This window comes from Tursiops truncatus, chromosome 18 (genome assembly GCF_011762595.2).
Source record: "Tursiops truncatus isolate mTurTru1 chromosome 18, mTurTru1.mat.Y, whole genome shotgun sequence".
Classification (NCBI taxonomy): Eukaryota; Metazoa; Chordata; class Mammalia; order Artiodactyla; family Delphinidae; genus Tursiops; species Tursiops truncatus.
In genome coordinates this window covers 75,009,943-75,035,178 of record NC_047051.1, presented here as the reverse complement: position 1 = coordinate 75,035,178, position 25,236 = coordinate 75,009,943, and the positions used below count along the sequence as shown (strand labels likewise).

The 25,236-nt window shown below is 41.6% G+C and overlaps 1 long non-coding RNA gene across 2 annotated transcripts; it reads right to left on the bottom strand.

Annotated features, from left to right (window-relative positions):
* Nucleotides 1–5,163: 5,163 nt before the first annotated feature.
* LOC141277008 (uncharacterized) lies at nt 5,164–24,518 on the bottom strand. Of its 2 annotated transcripts, none has more exons than XR_012327530.1 (4): nt 24,472–24,518; nt 14,810–15,162; nt 6,827–6,954; nt 5,164–5,582 (listed from the first exon to the last, which is right to left on the bottom strand). It is a non-coding gene; the product is annotated as an uncharacterized lncRNA (long non-coding RNA). The 2 variants fall into 2 exon arrangements; XR_012327529.1 differs by lacking the exon at nt 5,164–5,582 and adding an exon at nt 13,236–13,331 and having other exon boundaries at nt 6,937–6,954.
* Between the last annotated feature and the right edge of the window lie 718 nt (nt 24,519–25,236).

The following is a 25,236-nucleotide window of genomic DNA, read 5'->3' as shown; positions in this document are numbered from 1 at the left end:
CGTGAGAGGGTGGGGAGTCTGTCCTGCCCATCTGAGAACCCCAAGCCTGAGGTCATCTCAATCAGGAAGTAAAATTAAGTTCTATCTAATAGTTGGAGACTCAGTACTTTCTGCCTGTGTTTACCCTTGCCTGACCTTTGGAAGGGACAGAGTGATGGTTCCTTTATCACTGGGTCAGAAGGGAAATTCAGTGATAGCTACACGCCCAGGTGAGCAACGGTTCTTGAGTGCAAAAGAAAAGGAAAAACATTTATTGAATACCACTGCATGTACCAGAGGAAAAGCATCTGGTCAAATGCCAGGGGGGTTGGTGGTTTTTAGTACTAAGTTCCACCCCATTAGACTGGTCCAGTCTCCTGTTTTACATATGAGGTGCAGAGGTGTGGGATGAATGGCCCAAGGTCCCATGAATGATGACCTGTTGGGACCTGGGTCCAGCCTTTGAACCCCTGCAGGGCTTCCCTCAGTACATGGCCATGTCTCTGTGAATAAACCATGTGGTAAAATATAGACGCTGATCCCTGAGAATCGTAGAACCTTAATTTATTATCTCTGTAATTCCAGTGAAAGTGACCCTTAATGATCCAGCAAAGACACCTTCCAAATGAAGAGCAACACGGATGGAAGATCTGATGACGGTCTTACTAGCTTGCTTGACAGGGCTTCTTCTATCACTTTCCTGTGCTCGCTTCTCTGAGTTGGTTTGGTTGTGGATATCTTCTCCTGATTTTAACTAAATCCATCATCTTTTCTGGGCCAGCTGCTCTCCGTTAGAATCGACACCTTCATCCAGGTATTCTCAACACTTCAAGCTGACAGCTGTGCCCATGATAACAACACGGTTCTTTCTATATTTGGGGGATAACATGATATCCTTAGTTACATCTGCTGCCATATAACTGTTGCACACACACCGGAAGATGTTTACCAGGCTGGTCAGCCATCAGGAAACCTGACAAGAATAATCAGAAGTTTGCAACACTGAGACGAGAAAACATTTCAGAACGGTGTGTTATTCTGAAATTGAGACATTTCTCTAGCAAACAACATGAGGCTGACAGTTAAAAATTGTCCAGCATAGATATTCAGCACCCATATCATTTCAGCTGGGACTCCTTCATCAGATGTAAAGAAACAGCGTCATTGAAAGCCTCCTATATTTCTTAGTCTTCCACAATCAACGCTCTCAAAATTGTGTTGTTGACAAGTAGGAAAGTCCCCAGTGCGAGGATTTTGAAGGCTGGGTCCGTTTAACTCAGGGGCCTTGAGAGTTAGGAGTTCATACTCTGGAGACATTTAGCCCTGATCGGGTGAGAAATCTGGCTGCTACCCACCAGCTGTAAAACAGGCCAGGTGGCCGTCTCTTAAAGTTTCAGTTTCTTTATAATATGAAGAAAATAAAACGACCTACATCTCGGGGTTGTTATAAGAAGTATATTAGTTAATATGTGTGCAGTGCGTAATAAAATAATTATTATCACTTCTTCATCTGTAAAATTAGGATAATAAAAATACCTACCTCATAGGGTTATTTTGAGAATTAAATAAAATTTGTAGGTAAGTGCCTAGAAAATGCTCAGTAACAAACCTATGCACAAAAACGTGAGAATAAATGGATGGTCTGGGAGCACTAGCAAAACTGACCCCAAATGACAGGAATAAACAAAGCAAATTATGAAAGGAAGAAATGAGCACAGCTGACAAAGAGCTATCTCCTAAAATTCAGCAGGCTCAGAGAGGTCTGTAGACTAATTCTAGCAACTTTTCATTATCCAGATAACCTCAACATCTGTGTGCGAAGCAATGTAAGAAAGCTGTAGGGACTGTGGACAGAAGAAGCCCCCAAAGAGCCGGCACAGAAAGCGAGGTGTGCTGATTTGGGAGGGGCAGCTGAACCTCAGAGGTGTTTTTCTGACTCTGAGTGCAAAGGGTCTGTGGAAAGATCTGAAGACACAGGATCTAAACTCTAAGAACCCTTGGAAATGATCTTCCAGGGCATCCTTCCAGATCAGAGCACGTTGGGGAGGAACCAATGAGAAGAATCAGAATTGAGTAAGATAATGACAGCAGAGAAGGAAGAAAGAGAAGGTCCAGGCTCACGTGGAGGAGAGGGACAGAGACACCGAATGTCAAAAAGCAAGCTGCCATGTTTTTAAAAGAAAATACAAAACGACATAAGAAAGAGCTCTTCCTAAGTTAAAAAGTCAGTCTGAAGAAAGCCTCCGTCTAAGAATTCAGGAAAACTAAATTCATGTAAAAAGTGCAACAGGAAATATGGAGGTTAAATTCTACATGAAGTTACTTTAAGAAAAATAAAAAGAATTAGTAGAATAATGTTCCTATAGACAATGAAAGCATGGCAGAAAGACAGTCTCAGAAAATGCAATGAAACTATAAGGAACAATTTTGAAATCAGATAAGTGTTTTAAGAAAAGCATACAAGACATAAAAGAATATAAATCAGGATTATTAAAAATCAGAAATGAGGTGAAAGAACCCAGGAAATAATTACAAATATGAAATAAAAATTTTAGAAATATAGACTAAACTTAACACAGGATTGAATGTACACACCTTACGCTGCCTGAAGAGAAATAGAATTTGAAAAGGAAAAAAAGGGACAAGAAATGAAGATAATGAACAGAATGAAAGTGACAAACATCCAAGATGGGCAAAGATGGTCTGATATATTGATAATAGGAGTCTCTGAAGTGTGAAATCAAAGCAAGAGACAATACAAATACTGAAAATTGTAACAGATAAAGAGTCTTCTTCCATTAAAAAAATATAAATTCTGGGCTTCCCTGGTGGCGCAGTGGTTGAGAGTCTGCCTGCCGATGCAGGGGACACGGGTTCGTGCCCCGGTCCGGGAAGATCCCACATGCCGCGGAGCGGCTGGGCCCGTGAGCCATGGCTGCTAAGCCTGCGCATCCGGAGCCTGTGCTCCGCAACGGGAGAGGCCACAACAGTGAGAGGCCCGCGTGCCACAAAAAAAAAAAAAAAAAAAAAAAAAGGAGTAATATATTTACAATACTCAAGGAAAGAAAATGTGAGCCAAGGGTATTCCATCTATAGCCAAACAGACCTTCGAATATACAAGGCACAAACTGCTATCAACGTTGAAAACTCTAGAGAATTTTCTTCCCTGATATTTTCCTACAGAATCTACTGGAGAATGAGCTTCTCAAACCAAAATGATTACAGAAAAATTAACATAAGAACTAGTAGAGAGGAATCAGGCTCCCAGACTTCAGACTATACTACAAAGCTACAGTTATCAAAACGGTATGGTACTGGCACAAAAACAGAAAGATAGATCAATGGAACAGGATAGAAAGCCCAGAGATAAACCCACGCACATATGGTCAACTTATCTTTGACAAAGGAGGCAGAAATGTACCGTGGAGAAAGGACAGCCTATTCAATAAGTGGTGCTGGGAAAACTGGACAGCTACATGTAAAAGTATGAAGTTAGATCACTCCCTAACACCATACACAAAAATAAGCTCAAAATGGATTAAAGACCTAAATGTAAGGCCAGAAACTATCAAACTCTTAGAGGAAAACATAGGCAGAACACTCTATGACATAAATCACAGCAAGATTCTTTCTGACCCACCTCCTAGAGTAATGGAAATAAAAACAAGAGTAAACAAATGGGACCTAATGAAACTTAAAAGCTTTTGCGCAGCAAAGGAAACCATGAAGAAGACCAAAAGACAACCCTCAGAATGGGAGAAAATATTTGCAAATGAAGCAACTGACAAAGGATTGATCTCCAAAATTTATAAGCAGCTCATGCAGCTTAATAACAAAAAAACAAACAACCCAATCCAAAAATGGGCAGAAGACCTAAATAGACATTTCTCCAAAGAAGATATACAGAGTGCCAACAAACACATGAAAGAATGCTCAACATCACTAATCATGAGAGAAATGCAAATCAAAACTACAATGAGATATCATCTCACACCAGTCAGAATGGCCATCATCAAAAAATCTAGAAACAATAAATGCTGGAGAGGGTGTGGAGAAAAGGGAACCCTCTTACACTGTTGGTGGGAATGTAAATTGATACAGCCACTGTGGAGAACAGTATGGAGGTTCCTTAAAAAGCTACAAATAGAACTACCATATGACCCAGCAATCCCACTACTGGGCATATACCCTGAGAAAACCATAATTCAAAAAGAGTCATGTACCAAAATGTTCATTGCAGCTCTATTTACAATAGCCCAGAGATGGAAACAACCTAAGTGTCCATCATCGGATGAATGGATAAAGAAGATGTGGCACATATATACAATGGAATATTACTCAGCCATAAAAAGAGACGAAATTGAGCTATTTGTAATGAGGTGGATAGACCTAGAGTCTGTCATACAGAGTGAAGTAAGTCAGAAAGAGAGAGACAAATACCGTATGCTAACACATATATATGGAATTTAAAAAAAAAAAAAAATGTCATGAAAAACCTAGGGGTGAAACAGGAATAAAGACACAGACTTACTAGAGAATGGACTTGAGGCTATGGGGAGGGGGAAGTGTAAACGGTGACAAAGCGATAAAGAGGCATGGACATATATACACTACCAAACGTAAGGTAGATAGCTAGTGGGAAGCAGCCGCATAGCACAGGGAGATCAGCTCGGTGCTTTGTGACCGCCTGGAGGGGTGGGATAGGGAGGGTGGGAGGGAGGGAGACGCAAGCGGGAAGAGATATGGGAATATATGTATATATATAACTGATTCATTTTGTTGTGAAGCTGAAACTAACATACCATTGTAAAGCAATTATACTCCAATAAAGATGTTAAAAAAAAAAAAATAAAAAAAAAAAAAAAGAACTAGTAGAGAGAACTAAGTGTATAATCACTGTTAAAAATAAGACTAGATGAGGAATAAAGGAGAGAGCACAGTATGAAATGGATATATGACATGACCATGTATTAAAGGACAAAACAAACACTGGAGAGAGAATTTGGGTACCAATATGAATTCTAAACTATTTTTAATTATCAAAATTGGTAGTGGTAACTAAGTATTGTTATTCTGAGACTGTTATTTCTGTAATGTGGAAAAGCAGTGAGTATTATGGGATTTTATAAATGTTTTGTCATCATTGTCTTTGAGACCCAGGATTCTCGGTATGAAGGAAAGAAGCCAGAGAGTTCACATAGAGTAGGTCAAATATAAACTCTTTGGACCTGAATTTAAGTTGGAAATGTTGGTATGCGCTCAAGAAGTATTTTATCTTTAAATAGATAATTAAGTTATCTACTCTCCATCATTTTTCCTAACTCTTTCCAATAGAAAGACCTAAAAACCATGACCAACCAGGTACAAACGACCATTTCTAATGCCCAGACTGTGGCCTTGCATTATTATTTTTCTTAAAAGAAAGCTGGGTTTCTTGGAGAAATGGCTGATTCCAGGTGTGAAGTAGGTAACCTTCGATGTAGAGCTGGTACATCTTGGCAACACAGGCAGAAGGAAGCTATCAGAGGGTAGTACAGTCAGGTCAAAACACTCAGGAACCAATATTAAAAGGCTCCTACTGCACAAAGATGGAACCATTTGAGCTGCAAAAAGATAAAAATTGTGATGAATTAAATCCGTCAAATAGGTTTACATTTATGAGTTCATAATGATATTAAAAAATAAGAATTTGTTGCATTTTGGAGCTGACAGGGAAACATTTTTTGCCTTGAAAACTGGGTAAGTGTAAGAAAAGAATTAGGCATTTGTCCTGGTTTTTAAAGTACAAAATGTAGTGTTGGATAACCAAGTAAGAAAGGAGAGAATGTTTCTCCCTGTAAAATTATTCCAGGTAATTAAAAAAGATAGAATTAGGAATCATCATTTTGCAACCCCAGTGAAGGAATGCATCTAGGTTAATAAGGGCTCCCATCAAAAATGAGTGAACTTTCAGATGGTATGTGCCTCCTGAGGAAACAGTACGGTGCTACCCACGCTCTTGCCAAAGGGATCAAAGCTAGGTCTGACCAAGACATTAGATTCAGCTGTTGGTGGGCAGCAGATACAAAGGGCAGGGAGCTTGCTGGACGGCACGAAAGCAATGCAATCAGCAAGAACCAGCCTGTGGGGAGCATTACTGGGTTAATGGTGTTTCCCAGGTTTCCTGGAAAATAGAGGGATGAGCAAGGTAACGTGACTTAAAAGAGACTTAAAAGATGAATTGAATTTTTAAATGGGCAAACCTAAACAATAGCAGGTAGGGTGCACACTGGGGTGAATAAACCAGAAAAAAATACAAGGGAGTGATGACCACTAGAGTCTGGGTGGAGAGGGGGTCTTTGTGGGAGACGGGCCCTGTGGAAGGGCTTCAGCAGCGTCTAAAAAGGTCTATTTTCATACCTGAAGGGTGGGTGTGCATCTTGCCATCCTTCACTGAGCTGTGCCTTTGTTCTGAGTGTTTTTCTGTGTATACGTTTTATTTTAAAATGATAAAAATAATCTATACTATAAAAGAAAAGTAACTATGAAATGTAATTTATATTGATCCCTGTATTTATTCAGCAATTATATAAAGAGCCTTTCAGATGTGACAGGCACTGACTTAACACTGAATACTGTCCCGGAGAGAAAGCCAAGGGGAGCCAGGGTGTAGGGTGAGATTCGAGCTTGGGAAATTTCAGAAACCTGAGATCTCACCCAGTTAAATGGTTTTCTGAATCTTGTTCAGTATTCAGACCAATTTGAAAATAGAGGTAAAACACTCAAAGATGTTTATCCCTGCAGCAAAGACCTGAAAATAACCATAGCCATTTGCAGGCGTAATAAAACCCATTCTGCACACACTCACCTGCAGGGTCAGGAACAGGAGAGGCGCCCTGTTATAATCTTGTGTCCCACAGGTTTTCGACCAGTCAAATCTCAAATTAAAATGCAGCCGAAGATAAAACATGGCCAGAAGTTCAGCCAGAATGTTTCCTAACAGCATTGGCAAAAAAGAAAACTTTATAAATGAGCCTTGAATCAGATCTAGATGCCTTAAGCTTGTATTATGAATTAGAAAGCAAAGTGATTGGAAGTGCTTTTAAGATAAACAACAAAGGTAACATCTCTGCATGGTTCCAGCTTGTATCCATGACATAAGACAAAAGATTGTCTTTGAGAACAGAGATATTAAAGGATCTGTCACCTTTGGCAAAGGATTTGGTCATTGGGAAGATATCTTTTATTTAGAAACACTTGATCCCTTTGTTTGAAGCTATTTTATGTTGCATTTGCGTGTGAGAAAGGAAAGTTTCTAAGCAACTGTACTGTACACTGACTCTCTAATCTCAGTAAAATCAGAGGTATTTTTTTTTCTAGAAAAAGGCTATGTATCTACTTCTTATACAGTGAATCCTTCAGGTGTGCGTTGCTTGGCTATCAGAACTGTTTGGAAATTGATAAATTTTTGACATCAAAGTTTCCAGGTGAGAGAAAAGATAAAGCCAGAGGAATAACAGACAGAGACTAGATTGTTTTCCTCTGCCCACAAATAAAATAACTGCAGCTTATTCCCATATAATCCCTTATCCTTGCCGACCAATAGAAAAATCAAATGAGTTTTCTTTTCCACCCAACAAACCCACTGATGGATCTGATGATAAACTGAAGAATTGGATGCCGTCCAGTGGAAGCAACAGGTTTGGACCTGTGCAGCCATGTTTCACCAGGAGAGATGATGCCTCAGAACAAGGCAGTATGGCCAGTTGTTTTATCGTTTCGCCTGTATTTGTTAATGAACAAAGCCATTTATCCTAAGCCTTCCAGTGAAGCTAGTTTTATCCCTGGGCTTGGGGAATTCATTTAGATAATGGTCTTCGTGTTTCATATGCTCTTTTCCAGATAGACAGCATCTGGTTGTTTTTAATAGAGCAGCATTCAAGTCATTATATTATGCTTACAGGGCAACATTATAGGACAATAATTATGGGCCAATAATAAACAGTGACTCTTAGCCCCTTAGAGTGGGGTACAATCCGGAGAGGATGTGTTTTTGTCGTTAAGCGTGCAGACTGGCAAGACGAGCTGGGTTCACACCTTGAATCTACCACTCGCCGTGGGTTTCTGGACAAGTTAGTTAACCTCTGTGTCTCGCCATTTCTTCTTTATGAAATCGAGCCAATGGCATCTCGCTCGTATGTGATGTAAATGCTCATTAAATGTCATCTGTTATGGGAGGTTCTGGGCTTAGCATCACAATTTCTCCACAAAATAAATATTTATGTCAAATTAACAGTGCATTGGGGTTTCTTCCTAGAATTCCTTCATGTACGTATATGTCAGGAATGGCGTATTCAAGCAAGTCTGACCTCAATTTGGGAATCAGTCTTTAATCTTATTAAAGTGTTCTTTAGACCATCTATTCTGAGAAAGATCCCAGGCCCTTCTTCTGACTTAGGGAGGAAAGGATGTGGTCCACTCGATGATGACTTTTGTGGTCAGTGGCCCTGCAGAATTATTTTGTGTTTGGTCTGAACCCAAAATATCTCTACTTGCATTTGTACATGTGGGAAGGAGATCGGTTTGGTCGTGAAGTGATGTGTCCTCGCCTGTTTGTCAACATCCTTTCCCAGCTGCCCCTGTTTCACTGCGCTTCTGTTTCAGTGGAACCTTCTCCACCAGGACGGAATACTAAATAGACAATGGCCGAAGGATTCAAGCCTGGGTTCACTGCCAGGTCAGCTGGAAGCAGGGAGAGGGAAAAAGGGGCTGAGAGAATAATGAATCTGGACAGTGTGGACCTCGGAATGTGGGCAGCCCTAAGTGGACTTGTGCCAGCGGGTGTCTCAGTGTGCGCCGTGCATGCGTGTGCCCCCAGGAGGGAGGAGGAGAGAGACCTCGCTGTTATCCAGGGTCCCCTGAAGTGCCCGCGGTCTGCAAGGATTTCCAGGGAGGCTGTGTCCATCAGTGTTTTGAACTTCGTAGAGGAATGCACGTGTGTACCCTGCACACAGTCTCAGATGCAGCAGCACCTGGGCGGGGCGGGGTGCACAGGAAGCAGGCTTCCTTCCCCCCCAGGACCAGATGGAGAATCTCCTGGGTCAACACTGGGTCTGTTCCCTCTGCCTTGGTGTCAGGTTCTGGGAGAACCGTGGACTTCTCCAACTTTTGCCTGTGGCCCCGAGGAAGCGTGCACAGTAACGAAATGGGTGGCGTGTGTTTAAGAGCAGAGTGGAGGTGGGACGGGCTCAGGAGGGGAGAGAAAGCACATCCTTCCTGCTCCTGCATGCCCACACCCCCGGGGCCCTGCCCTGTTCATCTGTCCATCAGTCCATCCTTGTCTGCTGCAGTCACGCCATCCTCAGGTAACTACGCCCTGGGTAAGGCTTGGTACCAGGGCTTCTCCACACGGGTTACAGCCCAGTGGGTTGTTGTGCAATCATTTTAGTTGGTCATGATCATTATGTTTTCCATCAAATTGAATAGGATAGAAACAAAGTCAGCATTTATCACATTCGGTAAAGACAGTCATTACTTGGTGAAATTTTTGTTCCAGTGTTTGTGTGTGTGTGTGTGTGTGTGTGTGTGCAGATGCACACACATACGGTTCTGCCACATGAAGTGTATTTCTTCTTACAGGTCGCAGTCTAGGAAATCACAGAGTTAGAGCAGAAGCTCCACAAGGCCAGGACTGCTGCATGGATGTACCCACTGTGCCCGGCACAGTGCACACCTCATGTCAACATGTGGCGGGGGGCTGTCCAGACTCGGCAGTTGAGACTGGACCACAACCCTCTTCCAATCGCTCTTTTAAAAAGTCCCAGATGAGAAACTAAAAATAGAGCTACCATATGATCCAGCAATCCCACTCCTGGGCATATATCCAGAAAAGACAAAAACTTTAATTTGAAAGAATACATGCACCCCTATGTTCATAGCAGCACTATTTACAGTAGCAAAGACATGGAAGCAACTTAAGTGTCCATCGACAGAGGAATGGATAAAGAAGATGTGGTATATATATACACAATGGAATACTACTCGGCCATAAAAAAGAATGAAATAATGCCATTTGCAGCAACATGGATGGACCTAGAGATTATCATACTAAGTGAAGTAAGTCAGACAGAGAAACACAAATATTATGTGATGTCACTTACATGTGGAATCTAAAATATGACACAAATGAACTTATCTACAAAACAGAAATAGACTCACAGACAAAGAAAACAAACTAATGGTCACCAGAAAGGGAGGGTTAAGTTAGGAGTTTGGGATTAACATATACACGCTACTGTATATAAAATAGATAAAAAAACAAGGACCTACTGTATAGGACAGGGAACTATATTCAATATATTGTAATAACCTATAATGGAAATGAATCTGAAAAAGAATAGATATATATATATGCATAACTGAATCACTTTGCTGTACACCTGAAACATCATAACTCAGCTATACGTCAATAAACAAGGATCTTAACAAAATTAGAGAAGAAGAGTTCCTGACATTCTCTTGTCTGTGTAACAGAATAATGTAAACACGCTTTGCACAGCCTACACGCGGTGCCAGTGCACTATTTGTGATGACGTAAACAAGAACGCAATTACAGCAGCATTATAGTGGGCTCTCCCGTGTAGAGCCCCATCCCAGTCAGCGAAAGCTTTGCAGAAGTGGCAGTTTCTGGAATTGATGGTTAGCCAGTGGAGTCTATGCCCTGAGAATCTGATGCTCTCTGCCAGGGACTTTTTAATGCATCAGCGTGTTGTCTGCAATGGCTGTGAAGACAATTACAACATTTCCATGCTACGTGTTCTGCTTTCAAAGTTGTTCCACTGCGTCCAGAATTCTCCTGTGAGCCAGGCTTTCCCTGCAGGCTCCACTGTCCAGTCTTCTCTGCGGCTACTTGTTCTTAATTCTGTATCTCAATTGATCTTCAGCCCACATCTGGCAGAGGGGAATGAAGCTTTTAACACTTGCAGCCGATTCAGAGAGCTCCTCCCTTGGGTGTTGTCTCTGGTCTCAGCAATTGTATTTTTTTTTATCTAAGACATTTTTATGTGAATAAAATAGTCTCAGTTTCTTAAATGAGACAATTAAACTCTATTTTACCTTGTTTCCCCAGGGCGGTAGGGTCTTAAACTGAGAGAACATCTTTGTTCGAGCCCCTGATAGGAGCATGGCTTTTATTCTCTTTATTGACTGACATCTATGTTCTGAATGTTTCATGCCTGCGTTACAAGGACAGGATGGGGCGGGAGCTGAGTGTTACCCTGCGGATGCCAGTCTGAATAATTTAGACCCATGTGATAATTGCTGATGTGAGGACTGAGGGTCCCGCTCTCCTTCCCAGCAGCCAACATCCTGATGAAAGCAGCAGCTTAGCCACTCCAGTGCTAATTCTTGAAATTCCATGTATGCGACGGCATTTTACTTTGTGCCCGGGGATTTGCAGTTTGCGGCTCTTTCATCGCTGGAGGGGACTGTAAGCGTGAGTATTTAGTCACCTGTGAAGCCTGCCTTGATGGAAAAAGCCCTTACTCTTGGGGGATAGACTTTATTATTGTTCAAGGTACTCACTTTCCTTCCCTGGGGCGATGACACCTCCTTGCCCGTGGACATCAGGTGTGGCCATGGCATCGTAAGTGTTTCTTCTGAGAGGAGACTTGGGAGGATTGTGTAAATCCAACCCCAACCTGGCCGAGTGGCTTGTCATTTGTGTGGACAGTGTAATGAGAGAGGATGTAACATACATCATCTCTGAGCAGAAGCCTTAAGAGCCAGCTCACGGCTCCCATTGACTCTCTTTTCCTCCTGTGTCAAGACTGACTAAGTCCCAGAGAGTGGCCCCATCTGGATAGGTCCCAGATTGAGGATAACACTGATAAGACTGACCCCAGATGGACATGCAACATAATCGAGAAGGTGTGTGTGTGTGGGTATTTGTTAGTAAGCACCACACCCTACACTATCCTGACTGATACACTTTCTAATCTGTGAGTGTTACCTGGAGAGTTACCACACCTTTGAACCTGGGGTCACTCTGAATCATTCTCTTTTGTCCCTCAAGTTACAGGATCCTAGTTTTATTTCTCTTCCTCAGTAAATATTCAGATACATGTTTTTTTTGTTACAAAGTTGTACGATGACTCTTAAAGAAAGGTTTCAGGGATGTCAACCCTGGTGATGGAAGGAGCATGACCCAGACGGTGCTGGTGTGACTCGGAGAAGGGTCCATACCCAGGGTGCAGAAGACACAGGATTGAGAAGGGGCTTCCCAGGTGGAGCTGGGTGACCTCAGGGCTCTACTGCAGGGTGTGTGCGTCTCTCAGACTCCAAATCCATACACCATGTGCCCTTCTACATCCCACCACAAGTTTACATTCCACCTACAACCGCAGCCCGTCCAACTTTATAGCAAAGCGTAACAGATGGGGGATGGTAAATGAAATCCACGCAGACCATTGTGCAGATATCATATGACTTCAAGAGCATCAGAGATGGGCTGGGTGGGTGGACCTCAATTACTTAAAAAATCATATTCCTAACTGAGCTACTGCATAAACTTTGCGGGCATAAGATGTTTATCTGTGTATGCCTTTATATAGTGTGGTACATTGATTCTGACAGGTGCATTGAGCATAAACAGCTCATAAAATAGGCAGAAAAGAGGAAACGTTGTTGTTGTTGTCACTTGAGAAGCAAGGCAGAAGGTTTCTGCATGGCAGTGTTCAGAGAGATGGAGAAAAGTGTGCCCGCCTGCCTGCCAGGGGTAGGGACAGCCCAGTAGCATGATTTCATAATGATGCAGAGTCCTGTTTCCCTAGACGGCAGTGGCCTCGAGAAAAAAATAAGGGTATGACTAATAATCATAATGCTGAACATCTAGCAAAGGCAGCGCGAGGCCATGTTCTTCCTTAGCGTCCTAGTTGCTACTATTCAGTCCTAAGTAACTTTTGAAGGTATTCTGCCCTGTTAGAGTCCAGACTCTTAAGCTCGGTAAGCTGGGTTCAACTCCCAGCTCTTTGGACAATTTACCTAATTTCTGTGTCTTAGTTTTCTCCCCTATAAAATGGAAGTTTTTAAAGTACCTACTTCAAAAGGTTGTTTAGAGTAATAAGTGAGACGATTTATATAAGTGCTTAGAATAGGCACTGGCACTCTGAAAGACATTAATAAATTCTGTCGTTCTCTGTGTGATTTTATTTAACTTTGTCATTTTTGAGACAGTTTTTGATGATCCTTTGCTCCATCTATCCCCTCCTTGCACTCACCTAAGGGCCTTTTATAACTTTATAAAAATAGGTCTTGATTTTTTCAATTCTTCTTCTGGCCCAGAGGAGGTTACAGGGACTGGGTTTCTCTCCTACCTGAAACAACAGAAGAAACTGAAAAATATGAAACAAGGGTTTTCTGACATTGGCTATCAGCCAGCACAAGACAGTGATCCTTAGAGATGGGAAGCACACAGGATAAGGTCTGTAATTGCCACCATTTCCTGCCAGGAGGATGTCTCTGGCTGCAGGGTAGGAAGGCGATACCGCAGGAGAAGCCTGGCTTTTTTCCCCCAGTTGAGGAGGTGGAGCTGACAATCCATAGAGTCCAAAGTGGATAACGCCCCCGAGGGGTGCCAGGGAGAAGAGAGCTGAGGAGTGAGGGAGGGGGCTGAAGAGTGGTCCCCACATGTCTTCAGCTGAGGGTCATTGCCTGCTCACGAGGAAACCCCCCTCGGCTGCAGAAAGAACTATCCAGAAGCATCAGGATAATAGTCAGTAGTCTCTGGAGCTCACACAAGGCTGTCCACCAACCGGAGAGAAAAACAGTTCTAATTTATAGGGCATCGGTAGGGCTCTGCGAGGGGTCTTGCCTGAGAAGTGGGCATCGCTAGCCTTGGACTCAAGGCTGCTCTGGCCCCATTGAAAGCAAGACGTGAAACGATCAAACTGTTCCCAGGGATGTAGCTGTGTCTTAGAATAAAGCCCAAGGATATTCATAGGGATCTAGAAACATTCATCACGGGCTAGATCCATGTTGTCTGCCATTCAATAAAAAAATTATCATTATGAAAAGGAGCAGATAAATAGGACAGACCCCAGACAGATCTGAAAATCACACAGATGATGGAATTAGTATACAAGCACATTAAAACAGTTGCTATAACTGTGTCCCCTATGTTCAAGAAACTACAGTATAGGAAAAATCGAGCATGTTAACAACAGACTCAGAAGATACAAAATGACTCAGATCAAACTTCTAGTGTGTGTATGTCAATCCCAATCTCCCAGTTTAATCCCTCCCCCGCTTCCCCCTTGGTAACCATAAGTTTGTTTTCTACATCTGTGACTTTATTTCCATTTTGTAAATAACTTCATTTGTACCCTTTTTTTAGATTCCACATGTAAGTGATATCATATGATATCTGTCTTTCTCTGTGTGACTTATGTCACTCGGTATGACAATCTGTAGGTCCCTCCATGTCACTGCAAATGAAAAAACAAACAAACAAAAACACCCCCAAAACTTCTAGTGATGAAAACTATGGTGGCTGAGGAGAAAAACATACTTGATGAGATTAGTAGCAGACTAGACATGGCAGAGGAAAAGTACTTGAAAAACTAGCAAAAGAACTTGAAAACATAGCAAAAGAAACTATCCAAAATGAAATAGAGAGAAAAAAGATGGACACAAACAGAGCACAATCAGTGGTCTGTGGGACAATGTCAAGCAGGCTCATTTATGTATAACGGGAGGCCCCAAAGGAGAGAAGAGAAGAGGAACAGAAAAAGTATTTGAAAAAAATAACATGCAAAAATTTCCCAAATTGGACGAAGTCTGTAAAGTCACTTACCCAAACAGCTCGACCAACCCAGCCACAGAAAGTCAACATGAAGAAAACAACGTCAGGGCACTTGGTACTCAATGATGGGCCTTTAGAGACGGTCCTTTTTTCTCCTCGGACACACGGGGTTTTACTCCATAAGAAGGCCTTCCGTTCGTTCACTTTACCTTCACCCGGAAATGTTCTGCTCTGCATTTCACGGGACTGCGGTCTCTTCATTCTTCCCACCTCAGCTTCAAGGCCTCCTTACGTCAGGTGTTTTCCACTGTTATTTTCCATAACAGCACCATTTCTTTCCTTCGAAAGTCTCATCACATCTTGTAGTAGGGCCAGTTCTGATGGAATGGGCTCTTTCTTCCTCTCTGATATATGAAAAGAAGTAGGAGGGACCAAAAAGTTAGGGGAGGAGATATTTCGATCATGGACCTAGGATGCTACACGTTGGTGTGTGAATTCACACCACCCTACTCTCTGGTCCTGTTAGCCCTCAGAAGGAAAGCCCAGAGAACTGCTTTTCTTGCATCTTCTGAGGCATAAAATGGAAACCCCTCATTGATCACACAGATCGTTGTCACCCCAGGACCCCGTATTTCACCCCAGACGCAAACAAACCTGGTTAATATTGCATGAGGTACTCGTGCAGTGCGTAGAGGTTATGGTTGGATCAAGGCTGTGTGGTCGCTTGTGCCCTTTTGAGAGTTTTACAAGTAAATAAAGTTGCTTTAAAAATAAAAAGGCAGCAACGAAGCTGACTCTTCCTGGAATTATTCCCAGGACACGCTATATAACAGAATGAATGTGTTTGTGAGTTAAATGAAAGAGCCATGAAATTCTTGGATAAAAATGGAGCATGTTGTGTTTTGGTCTAAAAAAAAGGGGAAATATCCTTTCCATGATGCCATAAAGGGATAAAGCTTTGGCATAACTAATGAAAACAAATTGTATAGTCTTACAGGACATACGGAAAACTAGGCGCTATTAGTAAACGTATAAAAATGCTGTCAGTGAAAGAAGTTTTCATATGCTTATGATTTTAAAATGCAATAAAGAATGCTTTGGCTATGAGGCACAGGAAATCAGTAATAATAGAATGTGCTAGTTGGGTGACTTAGTTTGCAATACTTAGAAATTAGAGATTATAAAAAGATGTTATTATAAACAAACTAGGGACTGCCCTGGCGGTCCAGTGGTTGAGACTTCACCTTCCAATACAGGGGGTGCAGGTTCGATCCCTGGTTGGGGAGCTAAGATCCGACATGCCTCGTGGCCAAAAAACCAAAACATAAAACAGAAGCAATATTGTAACAAATTCAATAACGACTTAAAAAAATAATAAACTATATTACTTTTTAAAAAGCTCAGTCACATATAATTCATTACTTAACTACAGCTTACGAACTATTTTCATTGTACTGTGTGCTCCTGGACACACACAGTAGATATGTTTTTGACTCTGAATTTTAATTTTATTAGACTATTTGATTCATCAATTCTGTTTTGTTATCTTCAACATATACAAATACATTGAACCATCTATATATTCAGGCAGTCGTCTATTAGACCTCTCATCTTCTGTAAGGGGCATTTAAATGCTTTATCTTTCCTTCCTTTCTTCCTTCCTTCCTTCCTTCATTCCTTCCTTCCTTCCTTCCATCTCTCACTCTCCCTTTTGAACAAATTTGCCCTCCCCTGTAGTGAAATAATGTAAAACCCTTAGATAACTACAAAAACAATATATTTTGGAAGCGGACCTGTGAAGGCATAGCTTTCCTGATGCTAAGGAAATCTTTGGAGCAGAAAGGAAAATCCCAAGCGTGAAAAAGACTCCTTTGACAGCAAATTTAAATCAAGAATAAAGACCAATAGTGGTGAATGTAACAAAGGACAGGTCACTTATTGCTCATAATTTACAAACTATAACTGATGAAGCATATTAATAAGACTCCTAGTAAAATAATACAGGAAAAGCATGAAAGAGATTTTCAAATCCTTTGAAATCCCTAGTTGGCTAATCCTTGAGAGTTTAGGGCTATTTCCCCCAGTTATATAGATGAGGAAATTGGAAGAGTCTCTGGTTTAAGCCCGTGAAATGAGCAAAGAAAAGGGCGAAACTTGTAATCAACAGCTCAGCGCTCGGACCACAGAGCGACAACCTTTCCAGTTTACCGAAAGCAAAATGAAACAAATCCGCCACTGTTCCCTGAATGACCAGTTCAGCTGACATATGTATTTGCAGCAGACAGAATCTGTTTCTGCCCCTCCTTTTTCTCCCACACAAAGCCCAGTTCTCGGCACAATAAGCGTTTGTGAAAGGAATGAATGGGAAGAACAAACAGATAAACAAATGGGCTTTTGAGAGAATAGCCGTGCGTGTTGTGTAAACGCTGTTACCAAATGTTGGACCACAGTGTTCCCAAAGAGAACTTGATCACGTTGGCAAAAACAGATAAACCAGGAAATGAGTGCTTTGATGGAACAGCACTGAGGCCCATTCAAATGTTCCCTTTTGATACTAAGCCAGGACTCGCTGGTGATGACATTAGAGAGACGGGAACACAGACCCGAATCTCTGCTTAATAAAAACCATTTTACTCTGTGCTTATGGACAAAGCAAGAACTGTCTTGAAGAACAAACATGTCTCATTTGTTTCCTCTTTTCAACTTCTTGAAATGACAGTAGCAGCAATGGTTTCATCGCCCTTCTTCTCCCGGGTCTACCGGGGTTTGCAGTTGAGGTCTTGACGCAAAAACGTATGTAAACAGCAAAGGTTTAATCATTGAACACACAGCTCCCTGCTCCCTCTGCCTGACCTTCCTGTCTACTGCTTAACAAGGCCAAGTGCACTGAATGCCAGTGACCCACACAACATTGTTCTGTCAACCTGGAGATCAGTTCTCAGGAGACCTCACCCATGTCCCCAGACCTCTCTGTCTCTGAGTGTTCAAGCCACCTTCCTCTTGCTGCAGCTCAGACAGCGTTTTTTTTTTTCAATTGAAGTAGAGTTGATTTACAATGTTGTGTTAGTTTCAGGTGGACAGCATGGTGATTCAGTCATATATATTCTTTTTCAAATTCTTTTCCCTTATAAGTTATCACAAAATATTGAGCATAGTTCCCTGTGCTATACAGTAGGTCCTTGCTTATCTACTTTATATATAGTAGTGTGTGTTCCTTAATTACAACCTCTCAATTTATCCCTCCCCCAACAACTTTCCCCTTTGATAACCTAAGTTTGTTTTCTATGTCTGTGAGTCTATTTCTGTGTTATAAATAAATTCATTTGTATCATGTGGTTAAGATCCCACGTATAAGTGATACCATGTGATTTTGTCTTTCTCTGTCTGGTTTACTTAATTTAGTATAAGAATCTCTAGTTCTATCCACGTTGCTGCAAATGGCATTTTCATTCTTTTTTATGGCTGAGTAGTATTCCATTGCATTTATATGTACCACATCTTCTTTGTCCATTCATCTGTCAGTGGACACTGAGGTTGTTTCCATGTATTGGTTATTGTGAATAGTGCTGCTGTGAACATTGGGGTAGAATTAACTGAAGCCAGATGACATGCGACTGAACAGATATGGACCCAGTACGGGTCTGGCATGATGCTTAAGCTTCAGAGTGGGGACACCAAGGAAGTACTTGAAGGTCATCCTTCCTCAACATCTCTGGGTGAAATACTTTAAATAAAACCCATCTGGATGGTTGCAAGTTAGAAATATATATGGGGGTCAACCGAAAAGCCAATAGGGGGCCAAAGAATCAGGAAACAAACATCATAAATCTGCCCCAAATAAAAATTCTCGCAAGAAGATCTCTTACTTCCTTTACCGAGTGTGAGAGTTTCTTTGGCTATTAAAACCAGGAAGAGAGTCTTCAGGTTCAGATTTGTTTGTCTTTAGGAAAGATGGACAAAGAGAAAAAAATTTCAATCAAGATAATGTTTTCTTGGGCTGAGAATACACAACATTACTGAAGGGCGTTTCATTGTATTTAATTTTTTTTTCAAATGCGGGTAGGAAATTTTCAGCCTATCAGCTTAAGTTGTTCTATTTATTTATAGCAGCATTAAATTGGTACATTAGTGATTTCCATCTTGCTTTGCAATAGCACAGTACATTTTTAATTATATTTATTGTAAACATCTCAATCTATTATCACTAAAATGTATTTTAATGCACTTTAATTTAAAAAAACAAATCCACTCAGTCATGGAGGAAGAGATTTATGCAGGGGAAGCAGGGTTGTTGAAAAACCAAAGAGTGAGAGGGTGGTACAGTCCCGAAGGCTTGAGAACTTCAGTGCTGAATCCTTCTGGAGTTTTCTACTACCATTTCCCTTCATCCATTGGCCCCTGCCCTCAGAAATACACCACTGTCTATGACAAGAGTACCTTAACGAAACCTGTCCAAACTTCCAACATCCCTCCCAATCATTTCAGAACTTCTCGCCGAGGCTCCACACAGGAGAACTTGCTCCCATTCCTAGAGCTCCCCTGGGGAACTGGACCAGTGCCATCGGAGCCCAGGCCTGCCCCCCAGGGCCTGGTCAGAGTCAGCTCACACTCAACTTTGGTTGGGTGGAAGCTGAGCATTTTAGCCCTGGGTTCAGGTGGGGAATCATTTCACCAGGCCTGGGTTTGAATGTGGACAGTTCTTCACCACCATCACCGACCACACTTAAGGCTGCTCTCCTCGGGTCCAAAGCGAGTGGCTGGATATTTGTTCTTCCTCACAAAAAATGGGGTTGAAAATGTCTTTTGCTCTGGTGCCTGGGGGCTGAAGTGCCCTGAAGAGACCTCCAGCAAGTCCCCCACTCGCTCAGACACAGAACGTCCGAGTGTATGTCTTTCTGGGTCTCTGGAGCCCTGCGGGATTGTCCTAGGCCCCCGGCAAGGCTTGCTGCCCACCCTCACCCCATTCTTGTCAGATCTGCTGTCAGGGACGGAGCTCTATTTCTGATCACGCCCCTCATGTTAGTCGTGGGCACAGGTGACAGATCTGAGAAGCCCATCACCCCCTTCCTTTCCCTACTGCTGTCCCGTCTTCTTCCCATAACCTGAGCCTGAACTTGGGTTTCAGTTTGACCCTTGCCCTTGGGTACAAGGTCTGGGATGTGTAGCCCTCCCCTAGATCTGGGGAGGAAAAGGCTCCCGTTCCCACTAGAGACTCCCTGAAAGTCCAGTCCCTTTTCCCTGGACTTGCTTTTGCAGGATCCATGACGGCCCTAACTATGTGGGTTTGGAGCAAAGTCTCAAGTGTAAAGAAGTCTGTTCTCAGTGTTGGTTGGAATAATTAAATTTGACGACATGTCTGAATGGCCTGGTAAATAAATGCCTCATGATGTTTTGAAAATTTTCTTTTTGATTACAAATGGGTTAATCTGTAAAACACTTAAATGCTGGACATGACGACATTAGACTCACTGTAGACACTAGATTATAAAGATGATTTTTTAAAAATTGGATGTTTGTCTGACCTAAACTGCTACTTGGAGGCCCCAGAGCAACCTACGTTTTCTCCCTTTTTTGGAAATAGGGAGGACTCCTTGGCACCTTGAGCGTCGGCCCCAGTGGCCTCAGCTTTAAACACTGCGACGTCTTCTGGGAATGGCCTTGGTCTCAAAGATATCTTTTTACCTGTTTCAGTTTTATGCACTATTAAAATCACCCTCAAAAAGGCTGGGAGAAAAGAAAATAAGAGAGATACCAGCATACTCTGGGCTACAGAAACGGAACATGGGACGGGTGTATGTAGAGGATCTCATCTGCTGATTACCCCAAACCCAGACAAAGGGTCAGGGATAGCTGTCTTTTTTGTTCAGTGCTGTAATGCCAAAGCCTACTATGATGACTGACACAATCAGTAAAGATTTGTTGAATGAATGGTATGCATTTTACGGGGGGGAGGGGCAAGGAAGCCTTAGGGGACATTTTCTAAAAGTGTGATTCAATATAACCTGAGTCTGTCCTTCAGGTTACAATGCATTAATTACTCAAAAAAAGTCTCCTTAAATCGTAAATTTAAAAAAGCAGACAAAACTGCTTTTTTTTTTCCTTTTTTTTTTTACAATTTCTATTTCCATGTTCAAGTTTGGCATTTTGTAACACCATCTGAATGAAGTCACCATCACATATAAAAGACAAGGTCATTCCCACCAAGAGTGGAAGAGGGTTCCCCTTTCTTCACACCCACTCCAGCATTTACTGTTTGTGGACTTTTTGATGGTGGCCATTCTGACCGGTGTGAGGTGATACCTCACTGTAGTTCTGATTCGCAGAAACTAACACAACACTGTAAAGTAACTACACTCCAATAAAAAAAAGGTAAAACATAAATAAAATACAAGGTCAGCTGAACAGAGAAAGCAGTACAACAGTCATCACAAAGGATATAGCAGTTATTCATATCCCTAAGAGCAAACTTTGTTCCAATAACTGGAAAAGGAGTTAGAAATACAATAGCTATATGGTAGCTAATGAAGAATTCCTATCTCCACGCTGTGCTGAAAAAATGCATGGGTGCCTTTATCATTTTTTCTCTCAAAAATGAAAGCAGTAAAACAAACAAGAGCCCTAATCCATATTTCAAAGAAATGAAAAGAAATGGGCTGAAATCTACTTAGCTCTTTGAGAAAAAGAAAGAATACGAATGAGGTTTATTATGAGGCTTTGGGAAACTAATGGTCAAAAGTCAGACGTAGGAATATGCTCTTGGTCAGCATATGGTTTGTCAATGCCCTGAGCAGAAAACTCAACCTTGCGTTAAAGCTCAACTTGGTCTAAAAAGGTATACACTTTTTTTTTTTTTTTTTGCGGTACGCGGGCCTCTCACTGTTGTGGCCTCTCCCGTTGCGGAGCACAGGCTCCGGACGCGCAGGCTCAGCGGCCACGGCTCACGGGCCCAGCCGCTTCGCGGCAATGTGGGATCTTCCCGGACCAGGGCACGAATCCGTATCCCCTGCATCGGCAGGCGGATCCCTAACCACTGTGCCACCAGGGAAGCACCTGGTTTTTTTTTTTTTTTTCTTAACTAATTATTTTTTAAATTTATTATGTAGCCAAAGAAAATGGAGAGAAAATTATTTAAATCCACATTGTGTAGTATATGTCTAAAGAAACATAGACTAAGAGCTAAAAATCAACATAGAAAAGCAGGAAAAAAATTTAAAACACATTTTCCACAATTTTGGAAAACGTATGTCAGACAAGAAATGAAGTTATGGAAGAACTGGTTGACAGACATTTTACTATAAAGATGTTAATCATCAAAGGTGAAAAGCAACAGAAATGAAAGAAAGAAGGAAAAAATAATAGGGAAGATGTCAAGTAAACCAGAGAGTTAATACCTGTAATAAATAGAGGTCTTCACAGATATAACATTACAAAGACCATATTAAATGAAAGAGCCCAGGATGTGAATAAAAAAATTCACAATGAAAATATAAATAGTGAGAAGAAAATGTCTATCTTCCTAGTTATCAAAGAAATGCAAAGTAAAGCAAGATCTGCAACCATTTTATCCCTGGGAATTTTTTTTTAAAGAATAGCATTCCATTCTGCTGGGTATGGAATTCCATGATGGACACAACACACATGTTATTGCCTTCCTATTTTTTACAGGTATTCTAAGGAAATAGATATTAAAAAATAAAATAATATGCACTTTCAGTTGTTGGTATAATCCTGATGAAATGTGCGTTCAGCATGTATTAAAGTGGATTCTAGATTGAGACCAGGTGCCTTAGATCAGTGAAAGAGAAGGGGCAGACACCAGACAACCGGCACAGACTTGGACTGTGCAGACAGACCCGGACACTTGGGTACCTCTGTTACAGAGGATTTAACCTCTCTGGAATCTGGAAAATGTTCCCAAGAAAGCAAAATTCCAGCTGAAGTCCTGAAATTTGAATAGAGCACAGCAGGAAAAGAAGGAAGGAGGAAAGAACATTCCAGAAGGAGGGCAGTGAGAGGAAGATTCTGAGGCAGAAGGGAGAGAGCTACGGTCCAGGAGGTTTCTCCATGGTGAGTGCCTGCAGAGGCCAGGATGTTCTGGGCCATGTAAGGCCCATAGGCAATGCTGAGAATTCTCATCTTTCTCCCAGGAACAGTGGGAATCCATTCGGAGGGGATTAGTAGAAAAAAGGCATGACTTCAATTTACAAAATGTCCCTCTGGCTGCAATAAGCATAATATTGGAGGAAAGAAGGTTGGGAGGAAAGTACATCCAGGGTTCCAGAAAGGATAATGCTGTGATACTCCAGCTGAGAGAAGACGGTGACAAGAGGTGGCCTTAAACTGAAGTCTAGATAGCCTTGGAGATACACAAAGGTTCTTCACGTGATGTGAGGACATGAGGACTCAACCCACCGAAGCTGGCTTTGAAGATGGAGGAAGGGGACCATCGGCCAAAGAATGCCAGCCCCTCTAGAAGCTGCCAGACGAGGAAATGGATTCTGCCCTAGAACCTCCCAAAGGAATGCAGCCCTGCCCAGTGAGACCGTGTCAGACGTCTGACTTACAGAACTGCTAGATAATAAATTTGCATTCTTTGAAGCCACTAAGTTGTTAGTAATTTGCTACAGTAGCCGCAGAAAACTAATATTTATTGAAATTGAACTGAAAGAACTTACAGATATATATGATGCATTAAATATACACGGAAAGAGAAGAATTTTAATGTAAGAGGTTCCAGTTATTAAGTTTCTGAATGTCATGTTTCAGAGAACGAGACAAAAAGATACAGCTCAATTCAAGATTCTCAAAGGAGAAAATCCCCCAATTATGAGAACTTGCAACCATGTTGAAGAAACATTATGCACCAACTTTTTTGAAGTATCTCCTGCAATAGTGTTCAGAAAAGACAAAATATTTGAAAGGCATTGAAATGACTACATTTCCACTGCTTTAATATTTTTTTGAACTTGCATTTCTGAAGCACATTAAAAAGTGATGTAAAGCCCTTTTGGTGGCTTTTCTTACGTAATCAGTTCCTTAGGAATCCTCTCTCCCCTTTTATGGTTCATGACTCCTCAGACTAGGGAAGCCTTTGTTTTCAAGAGGTCTGCATGAGAAATAATGGCTCTCTTTTAATAAAAATATTTTGCAAAATATTTAGATGTCTGATGAGGTCATCAAGGGACATTATGTGTTTTTTCCAAGATAATTTTTATAAATCTGATTCCAATACACAGTCACAGTAATTTGATTTAACCCTGAAATCTGTCACGGCAAATGCTTTCCTTGACCCCCATGAATAGTGTATTACTAAAAACCCTTGATTTTTCCCAATAGGCATATAGATCTACTGCTCTATAACTACATTTGGAAAAATAGTACAATTCTTTCTTTCTGAAAAAAAAAAGGTATTTTCCTTTATTATCCTTTAGTTTCTAAAAATAGGCTGGAATTAAATGTCATGTACCTTTGGAATTCATTTTATAAATACACTTGGTAACTAGGAAACTCACATTGCCATTATTTATAATCTAGGAATTCTTTCCATGGTAACTGTTATAAGGTCACAATTATGGAGCCACAATGGAGGCTAGGAGGCTATTTAAGCATCAACCAAAAAGGCCTGTTCATAGGAGGTGGTCTGATGTCTGATGTCCCGATCACCCAGATTAATGAGGTGAGGCTTACGGATTTAAATGAGTCGCCCCACTTACACTTCAGCTCTGTCTTCTCACCATGGACCTTCTTTGGGCCAAGAAATGTTGCCAGCAGTACCAACCCTTTGATTTCATAGCCCTTGGAGACCTTGGGTGCCATTTATAGTGTTCTCTCCTTCTTGTGACATCATGAGTAGCTTAATTATGTTGGCATGTCACAGGGCTGCCAAAGCCCAAGATTTAGGGCAGGAGTCGGGGGCAGCCTCTGTCTGAAGCTTGGTCTACACAAGTTCAAGTATGGTCTTCACCAGGTCCCAGAGCCTTGCTGGGTACTTCCTGGGGAGCCTGGGAACAGGCCCCAAGGGACACATTCCTGCAGTCAGCTTGTACTCAAATCCCACAAGAGGTGGAAATCTGTTCACTTAGCCACACAAATAACACTTGCTCCGAGATGCCTTCATACTTCGTTCGTAGTGATCAGAGATACAAACCTCCTGTCTTTAAGCTGACAGTTCTTACTGTGCCAACATCTACCCTAATCTCCATTGAGGTGGAAAGGAAATTGAGTTAGGATCAGCTGTCCAGAAATGATCTAAGAGCTTTGCTTTTCCTGCAACCTGATTGGTTAAGAAGGAAGTAACCCCCCATTCTTTATATAACAGTAAGGAAAAACACTGGTGTGATCAAACACTATAAAGAGAAATGATGTGAATTAAGAATTCAGAAAATAAAATTCATTAAAATAAAGCTTGCATAAATGCCAGAAAAACACACAGCTTTGGAAATATCTTCTTGGGTAAGTCACATGATTCCTGAGATGGC